General features: G+C 39.2%; 1 non-coding gene across 1 annotated transcript; it reads left to right on the plus strand.

Annotated features, from left to right (window-relative positions):
- Nucleotides 1-21,979: 21,979 nt before the first annotated feature.
- On the plus strand, nt 21,980-22,087 carry LOC122228986. The gene has a single exon (XR_006206865.1). It is a non-coding gene; the product is annotated as a U6 spliceosomal RNA (small nuclear RNA).
- Nucleotides 22,088-22,927: the final 840 nt, after the last annotated feature.

Here is a 22,927-nt window from a genome sequence, read left to right on the forward strand (position 1 = left end):
CATAGAATGCTCCTTGAGTGAGATTTGTCTCATGTTTCTCTCACGATGAGACTGGAGTTATGGGTTTGGGGGAGGAAGACCACAGAGGTAAAGTGGAATTCTCATCCAGTCACATCAAGGGTACATGCTATTAACATGACTTCTCATGTTAAATGTTAGGGAAGGCCTACTCTCTCTCCCACGCTTTGGTACTTTTTTCCAGGCCCCCAAATAACACTGACTTGATTTCTCTCCTGATTACTTAATTATTGTAATTTAGAAAGTAAAATTGAAGATCTAATATTCAAAGGTAGAGAGAGTCCCTAATGCAGGCAGGAAGTCTATAAATTCCAAACCTGCACCCGAGGAGAAGGCAGGGAGAGGCTTTTTTGTCTGAGCCTTTGTCTTCTCATTGTTCCCCTGACAAATCAAATCACCCCAGACTGATGAGACTCTTCTCACATCAGAATATGAACCAGGCGATACTTGTCAGTAAAGGACAAGAGGAATTGCCAATTGTGTCAATCATATTGTCCAGTAGATTTTTATACAGCTTTGGTCTAGCTAAATATAGTTGTAATCCATTTCTGTTGCTAAGCGTCATATTTTTATTAGACAAGTTACTCTATTTGAAAATGCAAACAGAGTCTGGGTTTTGTAGTGAGGTGCCTGGAAAAAAAAAAAAGGACTAAATGTCAATGACTTTGGTCAGTTGGGCTTCCAGAATGGCGTGGTACAGTTTCCTAAATCCACCTTACAAACGAGTCCAGGGAATGACCTGCTTTCATCTTGCAGCCTACTTTATTTTATTGCCATCTCTGTATGTCTTATTTCACATATCTTTCCTGTCAGCTACAGAAAGGCTGAGCTACGGCTATGGCTGCTGAGCTCTGTCTATCCACAGTCATGTGGTTCAGGTGACAACGAAAGAAATAGCTCACTCAGATGAGCGAGGGCTCTCCAGAGCAGAGTAATCTATAGGAGAGGGAAACAAAAAGCTATTTAAAATCCTTCCTCATGAGGAGACTCTGGAAATATATTAGACAGTGCAAGGAGTCTATGGGTTGCTAAAAATTGCAGCAGGTGACCCACGGAGGTTTATGTAGAAAATTCTTCTTTGGCAGTTGAAGAAAAGCAGAGTGGGTATTTGTCTATCTCAGTGGCTTAAGAATAAGCTTCTCTTAAAGCAAGCATAGACTAAATGTATTAGTCAGTGTTCTCAGTTGCAAATGAGAAACCAACGGTAGGTTGTTTAAGCGGAAAAGGAATGTTTTTACAGAGGTCAACAAACGTGACCTGCCATTTCTTTCTGTGGCCCGCAAACCAAGAATAATTAAAAAATTTTTGAAGAGTATTTCATGACCCGTGAAAATGATATGAAATTCAAACTTTAATGCCACAAGTAAATTGTTACTGGAAAACAGCCACACTCATTTGTTTATCTATAGCTGCTCTCATGCTATCGTGGCAAAGCTGAATAGTTGTGACAAAGACTGTATGTCCCATAAAGCCTAAAATATTTACTAATGTCTTAGCCAGTTTGGCTGCCATAACAAAATACCACAGACTGACTGTCTTAATAACAGGAATTTATCTTCTCACATTCTGGACATTAGAAGTCCAAGATCAAGGTGCCAGCATGGTTGGTTTCTGAGGCGTGCTTTCTCCTTGGATTGCAGATGGCTGCCTTCTTGCTGGTCCACGCATAGAAAGAAAGAAAAAAAGAGCAAGCTCTCTGCTGTCTCTGATTATAAGGGCACTGATATGGGCCCCACTCTCACCACCTCATCTAAACCTAATTACCTCCCCAATTCCCAATTTGAAATATCATCACATTGGGGGTTAGGGCCTCAACATATGAATTTGGGGGTGGGGAGACATAATTCAGTCCATAGCCCATTCTATAAACTATCCCTTTACAGAAAAGCTTTGCTAATCCCTGTATTAAATGATACTAGGACACACACGGATTGTCCAAGAGGGCCGGAGTATCATGCTACACACTGTTGGTGTCAACACAGCCAGGAAATTCACAAAATCACACTGTAAACTTGTTCAGGGAGACTCCATTTCCACCACCCCAAGGTACTGCTAATACTTCCAAACCCAGGCACTGGACAGAACTCTAGGATCCTCGGCAGTGCTGCCTCTGCGAACTGGAATGTTGCTCTTAGCACCTCATCAAAACAGATGCAGCCAGTGCCTGCTACTGGCCCACAGACATTTGATTTAAAGTCTGGTGTGAGTGGGGGTACCTGGCTGGCTAAGTCAGAGGAACATGTGACTCTTGATCTTGGAGTCATGAGTCTGAGCCCCACATTGGGTGTGGAGATTACTTTTTTTTTTTTAATGTTTATTTATTTTTGAGAGAGACTGAGACAGAATGCGAGTGGGTTAGGGGCAGAAAGAGAGAGAGACACAGAATCCCGAGCGGGCTCCAGGTTCTGAGCTGTCAGCACAGAGCCCGACGCAGGGCTCGAACCCACGAGCTGTGAGATCATGACGTGAGCTGAAGTCAGACGCTCCACTGACTGAGCCACCCAGGCGCCCCTGGGTGTGGAGATTACTTAAATAAATGAACAAACAAACAAGCTTTAAATAAATAAATATTTAAAGTCTGGTACGGGTAGATCTGATTAGTGTATTCCAGATCACATGTCTATGTTGCCCACAGCTGCAAGGGAGGCTGAGACAATGAGTGTCTGGTTTTTGCAATGATGGGGGTAGGGAACTCATAATGTGGGGAATTCCCTAAATACCTTATGATACTATCTAATAGCAGCACATAGTGTTAAAATGACTTGTTTCCCTTCCCTTCACATTGTTTCCCTTCACATTGTTTCCCTTCACTTGTTTCCCTTGTCATTTCCCCTGACAATTGTTACCTCTTAGATGAGCTCCTGTTCTCTTTGGGAAGTATCCCCATGTGGTATCCCAATAGGACAAGTCTTCGTGGATCCAGAGATTGTTCTTGACAAAATGAGAAATGGAATAAAATGGGGACTCGGTGATTAGGAACCCCTCAGCTGTGGCATGACACGCTTGTGTCTCTCCTTCCTTTCCTTTCTAAATTCTCTTCACCGGAGATGAGCTGCTATCAGTCTTTCCCACTTTGGAATTAGGATTTCCTCCCTCATTCTGTGCCAGAATTTACTTTGATTCTTTTTGATCAAAACAACATGGACATTTGGGAATAACTAGAAAGGAAAAAAATCAGAGGACCTCTTTAAAATCCCATGTCAGGTGAATTTCCACTTTTAGCCAAGGTAGGGTAACTAACAGACCAGCTTTGCCTTTGTGACCAGAACAACCAAATCTACCCCTCCACCAAAACAAGAACAACAGCAACAATGACAACAAACAAAACCTCAAACCACAAAACCCCACATGAAATATATAAAACAATAGGTTTCAAAAACTGGATATCAGGCATTGTAAGACACAAGATGAGCCCTATAATCTACCTAGTTTACTGCCTTGGGAGAGTTTCTAGGTAACAGTGCAGGAAGGGGGCCCTGGGAGGACTCTGGCCCACTCTTGGTGTTGAGGACGGCCAGCTGAGAGTCCTGGGTGATCAAGAAGTCTAGTATTCCAGGGACGAAAGAGCTGCACAGCCAGAGGACTCTGGCAATCTGCAAAGAGTACCACTTGAGCACTAAGCAGAGTACTTGTCAGCCCAGATGAGCAAGAGAAGTGTCCCAGGCCGGAGAAAGAGCAGTCTTAATGATTTGAAAGAACAGTGCCCATTGGTAACACAGGCTCAGGAATACTGCCTGCTCCCACCAGCTATACTGGTAAACCTCAAAGTTCACAGGGCATTTAGGAGAGTATGCAGTAAGGTCTTAGTGGGGAACTGGTCTCACCTAACAAAACTTAAAAGCAAGATAAAAAATGTTTAATCTGTTTCCAAGTAATTTAACTGTATCCCAGAACAAAGCTCAAAAATATTTATAAGAATACAAAAATATCCAGCACCTAATAGAGTAAAAATCACAATATTTGCATCTATTGTTAAATAGTTAAATAGTTAAAACCTACTAGGCATACAAAGAAGCAGGAAAATACAGCCCCTGATAAGGAGAAAAATCAACCAATTGAAACTGATACAAAATTGACACAGATATAGGAATTAGTGATAAGGACATTAAAACAGTTATTATTATATTCCAGATGTTCAAGAAGTTAAGCAGATACATGGGGGAAAAATGAAATTTCTAGAGATAAAGACTATACTATCTGAGATGAAAATTACACTGATGGGATTAGTGGCAGAAGAAAAGATTAATGAACTTGAGACACAGCAATAGAAACGAAACAGAGAAAAGAGGATTATAAAAAAAAGTGGAAAGAGAATCAGTGAGACAACTTCAAGCTTCCTCATATACCTGTAATCAGTGTTCCCAAGTGGGGGAGGGACAGAAAAACTATTTGAAGAAATGATAGCAGAAAACATTCCAGTTTATTCAAAAACTATAAACCCAATAGATCCAAGAAATTCATTGAATTCTAAGCCCAAGAAACATGAAGAAAACTACACTAAGACACCTCAGAACCAAATTGCTCAAAATCAGCAACAAAGAGAAAATCTTAATAGCAGCCAGAGAAGAAAAGATACATTTTATATAGAAAATCAAAGATGGGGTGCCTGGGTGGCTCAGCTGGTTAAGTGTCCAACTCTTGATTTCAGCTCAGGTCATCATCTCATGGTTCATGAGATCAAGCCCCACATCAGGCTCTATGCTGATAGCACAGAGCCTGATTAAGATTCTCACTCTCTCCTTCTCTCTCTTCCCCTCCCTCACTCTCTCTCTCTCAAAACAAATAAATAAAACTTAAAAAAAAAATAAAATCAAAGAGAAGAATGACAGAAACTTCATGGGAAACAATACAAGGATAAGATAGTGGAGCAAAATCTTTAAACTGTGGAAAAAACCCCACTAAACCATGACTTAGAAATTTATACCCAGAGAAAATATTTTTCAAAGAGGAAAGTAGAACAAACACTTGTTCATATATACAAAAACTGAAAGACTTTATCACTAACGGACAATAAATTATCACTACAATAAATTTTAAAAGAAACCTTTCAGGCAGAGGGAAAATAACATCACACGGAATTATGGACATACATAAGAATGCAGAGCAACAAAAATGGTAACTACATGAGCAAATATGTAAAATTTGCTTTTTTTTTTTTTTTTAGTAGGCTCAATGTTCAGCATGGAGATTGAACTCAGGACCCCAAGATCAAGAGTTGCACGCTGTACGTACTGAGTCAGCAAGGTGCCCCATAAGATTATTTTTTAATGATTTGAATATCTTTAAAAGACAAAAATAATTCGGGGTGCCTGGGTGGCTCAGTCGGTTAAGCGTCCGACTTCAACTCAGGTCACGATCTCGCGGTCCGTGAGTTTGAGCCCTGCGTCGGGCTCTGGGCTGATGGCTCAGAGCCTGGAGCCTGCTTCAGATTCTGTGTCTCCCTCTCTCTCTGCCCCTCCCCCGTTCATGCTCTGTCTCTCTCTGTCTCAAAAATAAATAAACGTTAAAAAAAAATTTTAAAAAAAAAAGACAAAAATAACCCAATGTATTGTGGGGAATTATAACATATGCATGAGTAAAACATGAAAACAATAGCATAAGTGTTGGGAGGGAGACATGGAAGTATACCATTATAAAATTCTTAAAGCATATGTGAAGTGGTATAATATCACTTGAAAGTCAACTGTGATACACCTCCTATCTATCAAAATGGCTAAAATCAACAACACAAAAAACAACAGTTGTTGGTGAGGAACTGGAGAAAAAGGAATTCTCTTGCACTGTTGGTGGGAATGTGAACTGGTGCAGCCACTGTGGAAAACAGTGTGGAGGTTCCTCAAAAAAGTTAAAAATAGAACTTCCCAACAATCCAGCAATCGCACTTCTAGCTATTTACCCAAAGAATATAAAAACACTATTTCAAAGGGAGACATGCACTCCTATGTTTATAGCACCATTATTTACAGTAGCCAAGATATGGACCAAGTGTCCATTGGTTGATGAATAGATATTCATCATATCATGATGGATATGGATGGATGGATGTCATATATATGGAATATTATTCAGCCATAAAAAAGAATGAAATCTTGCTATTTGCAGTGATATGGATGGGGCTAGAGAGTATAATAAATGAAATAAGTCAGTCAGAGAAAGACAAACACCATATGATTTCACTCATATGTGGAATTTTAGAAACAAAACATGAACGAGGGAAAAAAAAGAGAGACCATAAAACAGACTCTTGGGATGCCTGCGTGGCTCAGTTAGTTAAATGTCCAACACTTTTTTTTTTTAAATATTTATTTATTTGGGGGAGAGTACAAATGGGGAGGGGCAGAGAAAAAGGGATAGGCTGACAGCAGTGAGCCCAGTGTGGGGCTCAAACCCACGAACCACAAGATCATGACCTGAGCCGAAGTCAGATGCTCAACCGACTGCATCCAACTCTTGATTGCAGCTCAGGTCATAATCCTAGGGTCATGGGATCAAGCCCCGAGTTGGGCTCTGTGCTGGGTGTGGAGCCTTCTCAAGATTCTCTCTCTCCCTCTCCCTCTGCCCCTTCCCTGCTCTCTCTCTCTCTCTCTCTCAATAAATAAATAAATAAATAAATAAATAAATAAATAAATAAATAAATAAATAAAACAGATTCTTAACTATAGAGAACAAACAGATGTTGGCTGGATGGGTGGTAGGTGGGGGATGGGTGAAATAGGTGAAGGGGATTAAGGAGTGTATTAGTTGTGATGAGTAATAGGTATTGTATAGAAGTTCTGAATCACTATAACATATATCTGAAATTAATATAACACTGTATGTTAACTAAGTGGAATTAAAATAAAAACTTAAAAAAAAGAAGACTGTGATACGTTAAACATATACTGACAACCCTAAAACAGCCACTAAAATAACAAAACAAAAAGTTATAGCTAATAAGTCAACAAAGGAGATAAAATGAAATCAAAATACACTCAATCCAAAAGAAGACCAAAAAAAAGAGGAATCAAGAATATAGGGGTCAAATAGAAAACAAGTGGCGAAATGATAGATTTAAACCTAACCAGGCAATAATCACATTAAATATGATGGACTAAACACCTTAATGAAAAGTCAGAGATTGTCAGGTTGGATAAAAAGGCAAGACCTTCCTTTACACTGCCTAAAAGGAATCCATATTACATATAATGGACACAAATAGGTTAAAAGAAAAAGGAGGGGAAAGTATATACCTTATTAGCCCTAGTGAAAGAAAGCTGGAGAGCCTGTATAAATAAATGAAAAAGAAAATTTCAGAACAAAGAATATCGCCAAAGATAAAGATTATTTCATAATGATAAAGGGATCAATTCATCAACAGACCAAAATGATAAGCTGCAAGGAGAAATCAACAATTACGTCCAGAGATTTCGATAGTCCCCTTTCAATAATTGATAGAGCAATACTAGCATCCAAGACTTAACTGGTTCAACAACCATCAGCAAAATAACATTCTTTTTAATTTCATACAAAATATTTACCAAGAAAGACCTTGGTATACATCTATATAACAGGTCTCAATAAATTTAATAATTTAAATATATTTTCTCTGACCACAGGGAAATTATAGTAGAAATCAAAAAGTTCCCAAATATCTGGAAATTAAATAACCACCTCTAAGTAACCCATGGGTCAGAAAAAAAAAGAGTCAAAAGAGAAATTAGCATTTTGACTTGGATGTAAATCCAAGCATTTTGACTTGGATGTAAATACAACACATCAAAATTTGCACAGTGCTGCTAAAGATGTACTTAGAAGACAATTTATGGCTCCAAATGCCTATATTAGAAGAGAAAAAAAAGACCCAAATTAATAACTTCACTTTCCACCTTAAGAAACTAGGAAAAGAATGGGGCTCAGAGCCTGGAGCCTCCTTCGGATTCTGTGTCTCCCTCTCTCTCTGCCCTTCCCCTGCTTGCGCTTTGTCTCTCTGTCTCTCAAAAATAAACAATTAAAAAAATTTTTAAAAAATTTAAAAAGAGAAACTAGGAAAAGAAGAGCAAATGAAACTCAAAGCAGGAAGAAAAATGGGAATAATAAAGATAAGAGTGAAAATCAATGAAATAGAAAATCAATGAAACCCAATACTGGTTTATTATCGTTATTCGGAAATAGAGTCTTGCACATGGGATTTGCAAGGCTTATATCTGATAAAGGACTTGCATCTAGAATATATTTTTTTTTAATAATTTTTTTTTTTTTTTACGTTTATTTATTTTTGAGACAGAGAGAGACACAGCATGAACGGGGGAGGGGCAGAGAGAGAGGGAGACACAGAATCGGAAGCAAGCTCCAGGCTCTGAGCCATCAGCCCAGAGCCCAACGCGGGGCTCGAACTCGCAGACCGCGAGATCGTGACCTGAGCTGAAGTCGGACGCTTAACCGACTGAGCCACCCAGGTGCCCTTAGAATATATTTTTAAAAAGACTTCAAAGCTCAACAATAAGAAAATAACCCAATTAAAAAAAAAAAATGGGCAACAGATTTGAAAAGACATGGATGGCAAATAAGCATATGAAAAGACAGCATCATTAGTTATTAGGAAAATTCTAATTAAAACCACATTTAGGGACACCTGGGTGACTCAGTCAGTTGAGTGTCTGACTTTGGCTCAGTTCATGATCTCATGTTTCATGAGCTCGAGTCCCACATCCGGCTCACTGCTGTCAGGGCAGAACCCACTTCTGATTCTCTTCTGATCCTCTCTGTCCCCCTCTCCCCTGCTTTTGCTCTTTCTCTCTCTCTCAAAAGTAAATAAAACATTTAAAAAACACAATTAAATATCAGTATACACTTACTGAATGGCTAAAATTAGAAAGACTGACCATACCAAGTGTTGGTGGGAAAATAAAATCGTACAACCACTTTGGAAAGCAGTTTGTCAGATCCTAAAAAGTTGAACATACACCTACCATATGATCCAGACATTCATTCCTAGGTATTTACCAAAGAGAAAACAAAACATACATCTACAAAAATGTATGCATGAATGTTAATAGCACCTTCATGTGTAATGACCCAAACTGAAAACAACCCAAATGTCCATCTATAGATGAGTGGCTAAACTGTGGTATATGTACCCAATGGAATACTCCCTGGCAATAAAAAGGAATCTACTATTGACACATGGATGAATCTCCAAATAATTATGCTGAGCAAAAGAACCAGACAAAAAAGACTACATACTGTATGAGTTCACTTATATAACATTCTAGAAAATTCATACTAATGTATGAGTTCACTTATATAACATTCTAGAAAATTCATACTAAATTCAAACTAATGTAGATCAGTGGTTTCCTGGTGGATGAGGAGATGGGAAGGTACAAGAGGAAGAGATTACAAAAGAGCATGAGGAAACTTTTGGAGGTTATGGATATTTAAACTATCTTGATTGTGGTGATGATTTCATGGGTGTATTCATGTCAAATTGTGCACATCAAGCATATGTTATTTATTTTATGTCAACTATACCTAATAAAAAATGAAGTATAAAAATAATAAATATCAGTTATGAAAAAAATCAGTGTTAGGCATTGCCCATACCGTGTTTGACCTCTTAGCTCTTTGAAGCTGGGATTTTTAATCATCATAATGGTTCAAGCCCCAAACTGGTAGTTCTTTTGTGGAGTTTTGTCTGTTCTCTTACAGCCATGTCTCTACAAGCCATCCAAGGTGATAGGAAGGGGTGGGGGGGCCATAGTGTTGAGCTTTTGTATTTCTCTCTTCAAGGCAGAAATTAAGGTCTCTTAGGGTCTTCCGATCACAATTCTCTTATCTCATTCAAGTCACTGCAGGCAGGTTTCTTTGTTTTATTTTATAGAAACATAAAGAGTGAGCATGATTCCTAAACAAAGTAGTATATTTGTAGATGTTCTTGTCCCTTGATGCAGATATAAAGCCTATCTTGTGAGAAAGGACAAAAAGATTCATATGTGCCTTGCTTGAGAACAATAGACAAATGTCACAGCCTGTTAATTCCATCTGCTTTCCAAGAGAAGAAAGAATTTGTACAATGAGGTGTCAGAGGGTCTTCAGGCCCCATGGTGGAGATTTTCCTGAGGGGATCCCTTAACAACCTTTTCTGTGTATTTAAGCCAATATGCTCTACCTCCTAGGGTAGTTTGCCTTATCTCTAACTATGGAATAAAAGGCTTTGTCTTATTAAGAGAATTTGAGGCATGGGGAGAATGGAAAGTATTTTGGTTGGGGGGGGGGGGGGGGTGAAGTCACATGGTTGCATACTTCACCCGGCCATGATGAAATCATTCGTGTAGGGAAGAAACATTCAAAGTACCGTCATCTACCATATTCCACAGATCATTAGCTTTCCTGAGGCATTCAGTGACTGGAGCAGATAAATTGCTAGCAGAAGATAGCAAGGATCAAAAAAAAAAAAAAAAAAAAGCAGACAGGTTCAACTTTATAGGCCATACTTCTCCATTCTTTCTTTTCTGGATTTGTGGGGATATGTCTGCATAGCAAGGGGTGCCCCTTTCCTCCCTTGCTTAGCAAAATTTCCCAAGCCTCAGCTGCTTCCCAGTCTCCAGGATCTCTATCTCAGCAGGTCAATAGGCAGGCTACTCTGCAATGTGATGTGTGGGTGTCCAAAGGGCTCCCACCCAACAAACTCTATTCCTTCGGGATGATTCTAGCATTTTTTCTAGTCTGCTGCCCATGTGGAGTGTGTCAGAGGGATCCTCGAAGGGGAGTCAGGACTGCAGACCCTACTCCTGGCAAGTTTTCCTGACAGGGAATTGGGCTTTGGTCCCAATCAGCTGGATGGGGCTGGGATGCATTTTGCATGCCCAGGCCCCCAGGATATGGGTTCTTGCTTCATGAGACTACAGAACTGAGGGTCAGTTCCATGGCTGGGGATATGTGTGAAAAGTAGTGTGGGGATTTCGTATTATGCCTGAAAATGACTATGGAACTCTAAGGAGAGCCTCAAAAATGAATAAGAATAAAAATATTATTTCAGTAATGTAAGTTCTCCTCATAGGAAGCACTCAGAGAATATTTTCAAAGGTAAGATGGTAAGATCTGAATAAAGTGAAAAGTGTTACTTTTATCTCCGTTACTTGATGGGCAACATTAAGCTATTCCATTCTTTAAGGCCTTGTCATCAGTCCCAGAAATCTACTGAGTACAGGAAAACTGTCAGTGGACATAAAACATTAAAGTAAACCATATTGTTCAACCTTCAGTAAAACTCAACTCTACATTTTGTTCCCCCTCAAAAAGTACCTAGTGAATTAGTTTGAACAGAAACGAACCCAAAAAGTAATTCAATTGAGAAATAAATACACGAACGTGAAAAATATTCAACAATAAAAAAGGAGACTACAATGAAAGTAGTTTCTCATCTAATCTCTGTCCCTTGTTCTCCTGTCTCCTCCATGGAGCCTTGTTAACAATGACTTAATCTATACATAATCTATACCTGATATTGATGTATACATTGTGTGCATACGTGTATACACACACATACGCAGAGCACATAGAGCACTAGGTAGATATACAGATATCTCCTATATCCTTTTTATGGTTGTCAATTTCTTGGCAAATATATATAAGGTATAAATGATGGACAAAGATTATGACTAACATGAAGAGCCATGGTACTGCAAACAGATGGCATGCTCAAACGGGGAAGTCACCGTAGACTTGAATAAAATAAGTATTTACAAAATTGCAAGCAGGTTTAGGGAAACCAATAAAGGATAATGCAGTACTCAATGGTTTATATAGGTTTTGTGTGATTTTGTGTCTAAGGCATACTCAATTTTTAAAACCTTTAAGAAAAAGAAGGCAAAATCATTGATACAAAAAAAATGTAGAGTTTAAGATGAGAAAGAAAGCATATCAAATCACAAATCTATAAAACTATAAATACCACATGTCATAAAATCTAGGTAACACTATCCTCTCATATCACTATTAAATGTATCACATCTCTTTAATACTCTTTGCCTACTTTTTTGTTTTTGTTTTTATTTTGCTACATATTTTGTTTTTATTTTGCTATTTTGCTCTTTTTTTTTAAATATATGAAATTTAGTGTCAAATTGGTTTCCATACAACACCCAGTTCTCATCCCAACAGGTGCCCTCCTCAATACCCATCACCCATCCTCCCCTGCCTCCCACTCCCCATCAGCCCTCAGTTTGTTCTCAGTTTTTTGTTTTTTTAAAAAAAATTTTTTTAACGTTTATTTATTTTTGAGACAGAGAGAGACAGAGCATGAACGGGGGAGGGGCAGAGAGAGAGGGAGACACAAAATCGGAAGCAGGCTCCAGGCTCCGAGCCATCAGCCCAGAGCCTGACGTGGGGCTTGAACTCACGGACCGAGAGATCGTGACCTGAGCTGAAGTTGGACGCTCAACTGACTGAGCCACCCAGGCGCCCCTGTTCTCAGTTTTTAAGAGTCTCTTATGCTTTGGCTCTCTCTCACCCTAACCTCTTTTTTTTTTTTTTTTCCTTCCCCTCCCCCATGGGTTCCTGTTAAGTTTCTTAGGATCCACATAAGAGTGAACACATATGGTATCTGTCTTTCTCTGTATGGCTTATTTCACTTAGCATCACACTCTCCAGTTCCATCCACGTTGCTACAAAAGGCCATATTTCATTCTTTCTCATTGCCACGTAGTACTCCATTGTGTATATAAACCACAATTTCTTTATCCATTCATCAGTTGATGGACATTTAGGCTCTTTCCATAATTTGGCTATTGTTGAGAGTGCTGCTATAAACATTGCTCTTTGATCACCACTTCACATGGCATTGACATTATCCTCCATGGAAAGGATAGAAAGTTAAATTAGTCTTTCCTCTCACATAGTCTCTTTCTGGATCAATTGGTCCATGAGTTCCTCCCTACAAAAATGAAGAGAGTCTGGTGTCACAGTTGGAAAAACAAATCATAGCACATGTCCTGCCAAGCACTGGTCAGAGACACCATTTTTTTTTTTTTTTTTTTTTTTTTTAGAGAGAGATACCTTTTATTTTAAGTGCAAAGGCCAAGGCATTTTACAAAACTGGGGAAACTCAGTCCACCTTCCATGCCTAAGAATGGTTTTGTCACTTCCTTCTGCCAAGTACTTCAGTGGCTCCTTATCCCTTCAGGATAAAATCTAAACTTCTCTGCACCACAAGGAAGCTCTGCATCCTCCTATTCCTTCTCACCAGCCTGGCCTCACCCCTTACCACCTTCCTTGCACCACCTCCGCCCGTTCTGTACAGGTTTAAATAATTTGCCTATGGCTACTTCAACCTGGTTCTGATGCCAGAAATTCGTGTTTTTTACCACATTATGCTATTTTCCTCGCAGGTAAATTGTGTAGTTTGGGTAGCACTCAAGCCAGCTGCATATGGCATGCTGATCTAACTTTTTCTGAAATAATGTACTGGTCTTCATTTCTTGACAGATCAAAACCCCATTATGTTTCTGACCCATCCCCATCCCCCCTCCCCCACTGAAATTGCTCTTTTTCAAGGTCACAAGTGATCTCTTTGCTGCCAAATCTATTGGCCACTTTAATCTTTTTGACTCTCAAAAGTTTTCCACAAAGTTGGCTGTCTGTTCATTCTGGAAATAATTTTCTCTCTCTTCTTTTGTGACAAACCATCCTCTCAGGTTTTTTTCTTGCCTCACTGGGCACTCACTCGGTCTCAGTTCCCTTTTCTGACTCTTTCTCCTCTTACCTACCTAAATACTGACCTTTTTCAGAATGAGGTTTTGAACTAGACTCTGCTTACCCCCTGCCCTGAGTGAACTCACCCAGTCCCAGGAAAGTAGATAGGATCCATATGCTGTTTGCCGATTAGCATGTCTCCGGCTCAGTTGTCTGCTTACGCTCATGTGTCCAACAAACTACTTGATCTCTCTACTCAATTGCTTCACTTTTATGCCCTCAGTTTTCACTGGCGTCTCTTCATTTCTCCCTTCAAAGATGTTCCTCTTCTAGTGGTCCAGTTTGTGTGACAAACCACTTCAAATCTTAATAGGTCAGGAATTCAGACAGGGCATAGCGGGAATGATTTATCTCTGCATCAAGATATCTTGGGTCTTCAGCTGGGAAGACTCAGGGATTGGGGGGTGACCTAATAATGAGGGGCTAGAATTTTCTGGAGACATCTTCTATCACACATCTGACGGTTGATGCTGGCTGTCGACTAGGACCTCAGCTGGGGCTGTTGACCAGAAAATTTACACAGGGACGATTTATGTGCCCAGGATCCTTCATAGCCTAGGGAAGCCTCAGGATAGGTGGACTTCTGACATGGTGGATCAAGCAAAGTTCCCGCAGAGAAGGTATGGCCTTCTGTGGTCTAAAGGCAGAAGTCCCAGGGTCACCTCCAGTGTTACTCTATTGGTAGAAGTAGTCACAAGCCTGCCCAAACTCAGGAGAAAGGGATGTAGATCCTACATCTTAGTGGGATATATCTATCTATCCCTCATACAATTTACCATTACCTTGCACCTCCTAACTGGTCTCCCTGCTTCCATTTTGTTCCATTCCAATACACTTTCCAATATCACAAAGTGATCTTACTAAAATGTCAAATTTTTTTCTCTTGCTTGAAAGCCACCAATTTCCCAGTGCACTCAGAATAAGATCTTAACTTCTTGTCTCTCCAACCTCATCTAATATCACTCTTCCCTTGACTCATCATACTACACCAGATGTATGCTCCTTCTTTTCTACTTTATGGCCTTTGTACTTGCTGTTACCTTTGCCTGAGACATTCTTTGCTTCCCTGTTGTTGTTTACATATGGCTAGCTCCTTCTCATCCATCAAGACTTGGCTCTATGTGACCTAACCACTAATTATAGTGAACTTTATTCGCTTTAGTGACCTTTTTGTTCACTCTCTTATCACCCTGCTTATTTTCCTCAGAGCTCATTTACAATATTTAAGTATAATATTTATTTGTGTTATTGTTTACTTGGGGACTTCTCCACTAGAATGTAAACTCCATGAGGGTCTCTTTAACTGTTTTATCTTCAGCACCCACAGTGCCTGGCACATAGTAGATACTGAGAAAATATTTGTTGAATATAATAAATAGATAGATGATGGATGGATGGGTGGATGGATGAATGGATGAATGATCTATTTATCCAATGGCAGCAAAAGAAGACACACTTCCTCCTGAGTGACTTTTTAGCCAAGAAGAAAAACAGTTTCCTTAAGAAGTCCTTCCCCCATGAGATCCCAGGTCCATTTCCCAGCCTTCTTAAGATTCCCAGGCTTGAGATTCTAGACATCAGATCCAGGACCTCGAATGGACCTGCCATCTTGGATCACACTCTGTCCCTGGAGGAGGTATACTTATCAAATAATCAAAGCAATAGGTCACCTGCTCTCTCTTAGAGGCAGTGACATTAAACCATGCTGGTTTCTGGAGCTCAGAGAGGTCTTTAATGGGTTTCCTAACATCCTCATTTTCATTCAGGCAGCCATTTGAGGCCAGGCCTGACCATCTACTTTTAGATCATCATCTTTGTAAACATCTTGCAATTCCAATCATTCAAAAACACAGACACAATGGTTTCCAAATACTTTGAGCTCATTACAACACCTCATTTATGCTTTTAATTCCCGCTCATGTAAGAGCTATTGGCATCTATTTGATTTTCTCAAACAAAAGAGAATCAGAATGAAGTAATTTCAAAAGCATTTTTTGAGACTTTGGGTATTTCCTTAAATTTAGTAAACACCTTCAGGTGTCAAAAGACCAGCACTCCAAATCACTCATCTAAAGGCTTTTTTTTTTTTTAATGTTTATTTATTTTTGAGAGAGAAAGAGCACGAGCAGGGGAGGTACAGAGAGAGAAGACACAGAATCCAAAGCAGGTTCCAGGCTCTGATTTGTTGGCACAGAACCCATTGCGGGGCTCAAATTCATGGACCACAAGATCATGACCTGAGCTGAAGTTGGACGCTCAACCAACTGAGCCACCCAGGTGCCCCTACAGGCTTCTTGACAATCTCATCAGTACTGAAGGTTGGTTTACCCTTTCATTTGGCCTTATCAAGATGTTATTTTTTTCTCTTTTATTCACACTGGGTGTTCAGCCAAGGAAATGTATTTCCAGTTTCCCTTCAAGGAAAGTTTTGTTTTTATTGTTTTCACTGCACTTCTTTTTCTTTATTTTTTTCTTACTTTATGATAGCTTGCCATGTTCTCTCTATAGTTTATTCTTAAAACAGCATTTAAGCTTTTTACAAGTTGCTACCTTTACTGATAACAAAATGGAAGCTTATTTGTCTTCTTCCCTTTGAAACTCAGGGTGGATTTGTCAAGTGTGATGTTCAAAAAAAAAAAAAAAAAACCAACAAACCAACTGTATCTGTTTGGCAAAGATTCACTGCTGCATTTGCGATTCTCCTCTCTAGTACATTTCCTGGGACTGACAGTTTTTTGGTCTATTTCACTGGCTGCTGTTAACATGTTCCCTTACACTGTCTCATTCCCAATGGTTTGGTAGCGATGTCTGCGATGAATGAGTTCTGGTGAACTGGAAAATAGATTTAACACCTGGAACTCTCCACACTGTCCCTCAGCCCTTGCATAAGCCACTTCTCATCCTTTACCTGTTGCAAAGAGCCAGGCAACTTACTCTACTACCAATTCAACTGTCTACAAGTGGAGACTGTGAAACTTTTATGAGCGCAAAGCATGGCTGCTATGTATGGGATTTTTCTCTGCTACGTTTTCCCCTTGGAAAGTTTAAAATTTAACTTTTCTGATAGGGAAAAGTTTTATGGTAAGGGATAGTGTTATGGTAAGGAAAAAGAGAGTGAATGTTAATGAGCAACATTTTTATCAGTTCTCTCAGGCTTTACCCAAACTATTCAACTATCTTATTTCTAAGAAGAATTCTACAAATCCTTTTCAGATGGAAATCCTTTGGACGGGTGCCTTATAGACCAACCTTGAGAACAATTTAATGTGACTGGGCTTTTATTGTTTTCAGTTCCTTCAAAGAAAGACAAATATTTACTACATCTGATACTTTGTCTCTAGTCAACTGATTTTCTAAAAAGACAAGGTCTTTTTGAGCACTTTATTTTCTCCTAAGTACTCTGAAAAGTATTCTGTTTTGCAGTGCTCTTCATAATGTTCCATCTGTTCTGATTTTTCAGAAGCTTTTTTTTTTTTAAATCTCCTCAGAAAATTCAATGAAAAAAGGTAAAGGCTTTACTGCCAGTAAATTTTTGTTTCTCTTCTTTCTGGGAAAGAGCCAGTTTGAGTTTAAAAATAGACCTGAGAAATGTCTACAGCTTGAGATTCATTCAATCCACTAATATTTGCTCTAGAATAATAAGGATATTTGATACATCTGAACTAAAATGATCCCCATATTTGTCACCTTTCCATTTCGCATCAGATAAAACACCATAGCAGCCTTCTGTCAAAGCAAATTCCATTATGTTAACCACCCCCTCTCTCTTATTTTTAATTTATCCTGAAAAATGTGAAGCTAGTAGTTTAGGTCATTCTAAGCATCCTATGTTAAACATTTGCCCATTGATGCTGTTTATTATTAATTTCCAATAGCAGTTACTGTGGTCCTAATATCAGATACCCACTAGGATAAAAATATTGGGGCAATAAAAAGAATAACTTAATTTTAAAGTTTTTTTTTTAATCAGCAATATTGAGCAATAATTGACTACAGTAAAATTCACAAAAGTTAAGTGTACAATTAATGAATTCTCATAAGTGCATATATTTGTTTAACAACCCTCACAGTTATGGTATAGAACATTTCTGTCAAACCTAAAAGGTTCCCTTCTGCCCCTTTGCAATTCTCTTCCTATCTTTGGCACCAAGGAACCACTAATCTGCTTTCAGTAACTCTAGCTTTGACTTTTCCAGTATGTTACATAAACGAAATCACACAGTATGTGGTCTTTCATGTCTGTCTTCTTTTACTTAGCATAACACTTTTGGATTCATCCATGGTGTTGTGTGTATGAATAGTATGTTCCTTTTTATTGCTGAGTAGTATTCCACTGTACGGACATGGCAGACATTGTCTATTCAGTCATCAGTTGGTGAACATTCAGGTGATTCCAGTTTTTGACGATTATAAATAAAGTTGTTAGGAATATTCAAGTACGAGTGAAGTATATTTTCATTTCTCTTGGGTGACTGTCTATGAGTGAGACTGCTGGATCGTATGGTAAGTGCACGTTTCATTTTATAAGAAATAGCCACATTGTTTTCTATAGTGGATGCACAATTTTGCATTCCCACTGGCAATGTACAAACATTGTGCCTGTTCCACATTCTTGCCAACACTTGGTATTGTCAGTGTTTTTGAATTTTAGCCATTTTACTGCCTGTGTAGTGGTATTTTATTGCCATTTTAATTTGCACTTCCCTAATGACTAATGATATTAAACATCTTTTTATTCACTTGCTATGTTCTTCTTTGGTGACATGTCCTCAAATCTTTTGCCTTTATTTTATGTATTTTTTTTTAATTTTTTTTAAACATTTATTCATTTTTGAGACAGAGAGAGACAGAGCATGAACGGGGGAAGGTCAGAGAGAGAGGGAGACACAGAATCTGAAACAGGTTTCAGGCTCTGGGCTGTCAGCACAGAGCCCGACGCGGGGCTCGAACTCACAGACCGCGAGATCATGACCTGAGCCGAAGTCGGACGCCCAACCGACTGAGCCACCCAGGCGCCCCGTATTTTATGTATTTTTTAAAAACATCTATTTATTTATTTTCAGAGAGAGGGAGTAGGGTACAGCTCAGAGCATCAGCACAGAGCCTGACGTGGGGCTCAATCTCACAAATTATGAGATCATGACCTGAGCTGAAACCAAGAGTCAGAAGCTCAACCAGCTGAGCCACCCAGGTGCCCTTCAAGTCTTTTGTCTTAAAAAATAAATCAGGTTATCCCCTTGGTACTGAGGTTTAAGAGTTCTTTGTTTTGGATATAAGAGCTTTATCAGATTTGTGTTTTAGAAATACTTTCTTCCAAAAGAATGATGTAGGTTAGCCAAAAACCAGAGGATTTCTGATAAGTTGGTAAACCTAAAATTGCAGCTACTTGGGGCGCCTGGGTGACTACTTGGTTAAGCATTTGACTTGGTTTCAGGTCAGATCATGATCTCAAGGTTTGTGGGTTTGAGCCCTGCATTGGGCTCCATGCTGACAATGTGGAGCCTACTTGGGATTCTCCCTCTTCCTCTCTCTGACACCCACCCCTCCACACTCATGCTTGCACTCTCTCTCTCAAAATAAATAAATAAAATTGTGGCTTCTTGAATTTCTAATGTCAAATTAGAGTTCTATATATTAATACACTGATACTTTGATGTAGACTTAGGAACAATGTCGAAAGACCTCTATAAAAAGATGATTTGGATGCTTTGCCCTTGAAGCAGTTCATCTATGCATACAAAATCAGTTCTAAAGGAGCTGTAGGTAAATTCCCATATAAAATGCTTCCAGACTGAAGTAAATATTCCCCACAGTGGGGATGGATTTAAGTTATGGCAGCTCTAATGCTTACAGGAAAAGTAGAGTATACTCTAGGAAGGGAGGGAGATAAAGGACACTTAGGTAGGCAAGCTCCTGTGTGTCCTCTTCTGGTTTTTCTCTTAATCTCCTTAAAATACATTTTTTCTCTTTTTCTTGGTAGCTTTTAAGTTTTACATAATTTCAAACTTACAGAAAAGCTGAAAGAAAAATACAAGGAACTCCTGAATACTCTTTATTTAAATTCACCAATGTTTACATTTTACCCTAACTTAAATGCATTTTACATTTAATTTTTTAAATATTTCATAGAGAAATTATGGTCTAGTTCTTTTTTTAGTGTTAATTTATTTATTTTTGAAAGAGAGAGAGAGAAAACATGCATATGTGGGGGAGGAGCAGAGAGAGAGGGAGACAGAGACAGAGATTCCTTGCTGTCAGCACAGAGACTGACTCAGGGCTTGAACTCATGAACCGTGAGATTATGATCTGAGCCGAAATCAAGAGTTGGACACTTAACCAACTGAGCCACACAGGTGCCCCAAGGCCTAGTTCTTTTTGAAGTTTTTATTTCCATTCGTCTCTAGCCTAAGTGGTAGAAAAAGTAGCAATTAACACCCTAATTAAAATCCTGAAAGACAGAGACACAAAGAATCCTGTCACAGAACGCTGGAGACCCAGCACTATCCATAGCCACCGTCATGAAGCCAACCACCATTCAGCTGTGTAGTCTAGCTTTGCAGCCCGTTTCCTGACCTCTTCCTGGTATGGTTGGCTCCTACTACAGGCCATTGTACTTGACTTTTAGTTTTGATGACTGATATTGCTTTTAACAACCTAATCTTTGGTGTGTTCTCAACCATTGGTAATTCTGGGAAATGGCCAACCCAGTTGAGCTCACCAGGGACCTTAACCTGGTACCCTGCTTTGCCTAAGCCCTAACAGCAGGCAACTTAGCAAGCAGCAGTATTTGTAAGTAGGCACAACTAGTGATACTAGGTATCCCAGCACTGAGAACCAGAGAACCAAGACATACGAGTGCTGAAAGGACCTTGAAATCATTCAATACAACTCTTTCATCTTCAGATGAGGACACTGAGACCCCAAGAGATTTAATACTTTATCCAAGGTCACAAGTAAGTTGGTAGCCAAGGCGTGACTAAAATTCTAGTTTCATGCTTTTTCTACAATATAATGCTGCCTCTAATAGTTATTACTACTAATAATTAATTTTCAGCTGCAAAAACTCATGTGTTCACCCATGCAGTTAACATATATCTATTGAGCATTTACAAAGTTCTACGTACAAGGTATACAAGATATTTAATCTGCCTTCCCAGATCTTACTTTCTGGCAGAGAAATAGATGATTAAAAAATAATTATTCACAGCAGAAAACAGTAGAGAAGTTCCTCAAAAAATTCAAAGAAGTTCCACTTCTGGAACTGAAAGCAGGACTCGAACAGATATCTTTATACAATATTAGTTCAAACTGCCATAAAAAATACCACAGACTGGGTGCCTTACACAACATAAATTTATTTTCTCACAGTTTTGGAGAAGTCCAAGCCCAATGTGGTATCAGGGTGTGTTTCTGATGAGGTCTGTCTTCCTAGCTTGTAGACAGCTGCCTTCTTGTGTCCTCACCTAGCCTCTTCTCTGTGCATGCAGACAAATCAATCTCTGGTGTCTTTCCTCTTCTTTTAAGGACATCAGTCGTATCAGATTAGGGTCCCACACTTATGATGTCATTTAACTTTAATTATCTCACTAAAGGCCCTATCTCTAAATATAGTCATAATGCGGGCTAGAGCTTTAACATGAATTTTATGGAGACACAATTTAGTCCATAACATATACCAATATTCAGAGCAGCACTAATCATAGACAAAAGGTGGAAACATCTAAATGTCCATTGATAGGTGAAGGGATAATCAAAATGTGATATATACCTACAATGGAATATTATTCAGCCTTCAAGAAGACATATTCTGACACATGCTACAACACGGATGAGGCTTAAGGCTATGACGCTAAGTGAAATAAGTCAGACACAATAGGATACATATATGATTCTACATACATGAGGTACCTAGAATAGTCAAATTCATGGAGACAGAGAGCAGAACAGTAGTTTTCAAAGACTGAGGAGAAGGGGAAATGGGAGTTATTGTTTGATGGGTACTGGATTTCAGTTTGGGATGATGGAAAAGTTGTGGAGGAGGATGATGGTGATGGTGGCACAACAATGTAGATTTACTTAATGCCACTGAACTGTACAATTGAAACAGTTAAATGTAAGTTTTGTGATATGCCCATTTTACTATGATAAAACAAAAATGTAATTTTGACTTCAGTATGTGGCCATAATACTGAGAAACTGGATTTACTCTCCACTTAAAATTGAGAAGCAAGTGTTTGCTTCAGCAGCACATACACAAAAATTGGAATGATACAGAGAAGATTAGCATGGCCACTTTTGCAGGGATGACACCCAAATTCACGAAGCATTCCATTAAAAAGAAAAATTAAGGGGCACCTGTGTGTCTCAGTCAGTTGAGCATCCAACTCTTGGTTTTGGCTCAGGTCATGATCCCGGGGTCATGGGATCCAGTCCTATCTCAGGTTCCATGCTGAGCATGGAGTCTGCTTGGAATTCTTTCTCTCTCTCCCTCCTCCCTCTGCCCCTTCCCCTGCCCACCCCTCCTCTTTTTCTCTCTAAAATAAAATTAAGAAACAAGACAAAATATGAAGCAATGGTTTTTAGATACCGGACACTCAAAACCTAGGACAATAATCCCTCAGAGAAAAGAAATAGATGAGGTGGCCCTACGATAGCTAGTTTAATGCCTACAGAGTTTCCAGGCTATAGCACAGGGAGGAAAATCCCAAACAGAGCCCAGAAATCTCCCTGAGTTTAGTAGCCAGGGTTGTGGATTTGGAGGAACCAAGGTATACAGAATTCACAGGGTAGGGCCAGAGAAGAGAGAGCTGCACAGAGAGAGAGAGCAAGGGCTTCAGAAAACTGTGGTTCCTTTTTAGTCTTCAGGCAAGAACTAACTGGACATATGAATGAAGAATGTACCCAAATAAGGGAAAAGACCCACTGGAAAGGAGCACACAGACAATCATCAGACTTCACACATGGCCTGGAATAATTTATGTTCCCAGCACCCTGAGTGGACCCTGAGTGGACAAATCTTGTGCTACACTGGTCATCGAGAAGAATGCTCATAAGGGTATTGGTATTTGTATGGCCAAACTCAAAACCCTAGTCTAATCATTTAAAAAATCAGGAAATCTAATAAAGGAGCATCCTGTTATAACCTAACCAGTGTCTCTGAAAACCTCAAAGGTCATCA

Source organism: Panthera leo, chromosome C1 (genome assembly GCF_018350215.1).
Source record: "Panthera leo isolate Ple1 chromosome C1, P.leo_Ple1_pat1.1, whole genome shotgun sequence".
Classification (NCBI taxonomy): Eukaryota; Metazoa; Chordata; class Mammalia; order Carnivora; family Felidae; genus Panthera; species Panthera leo.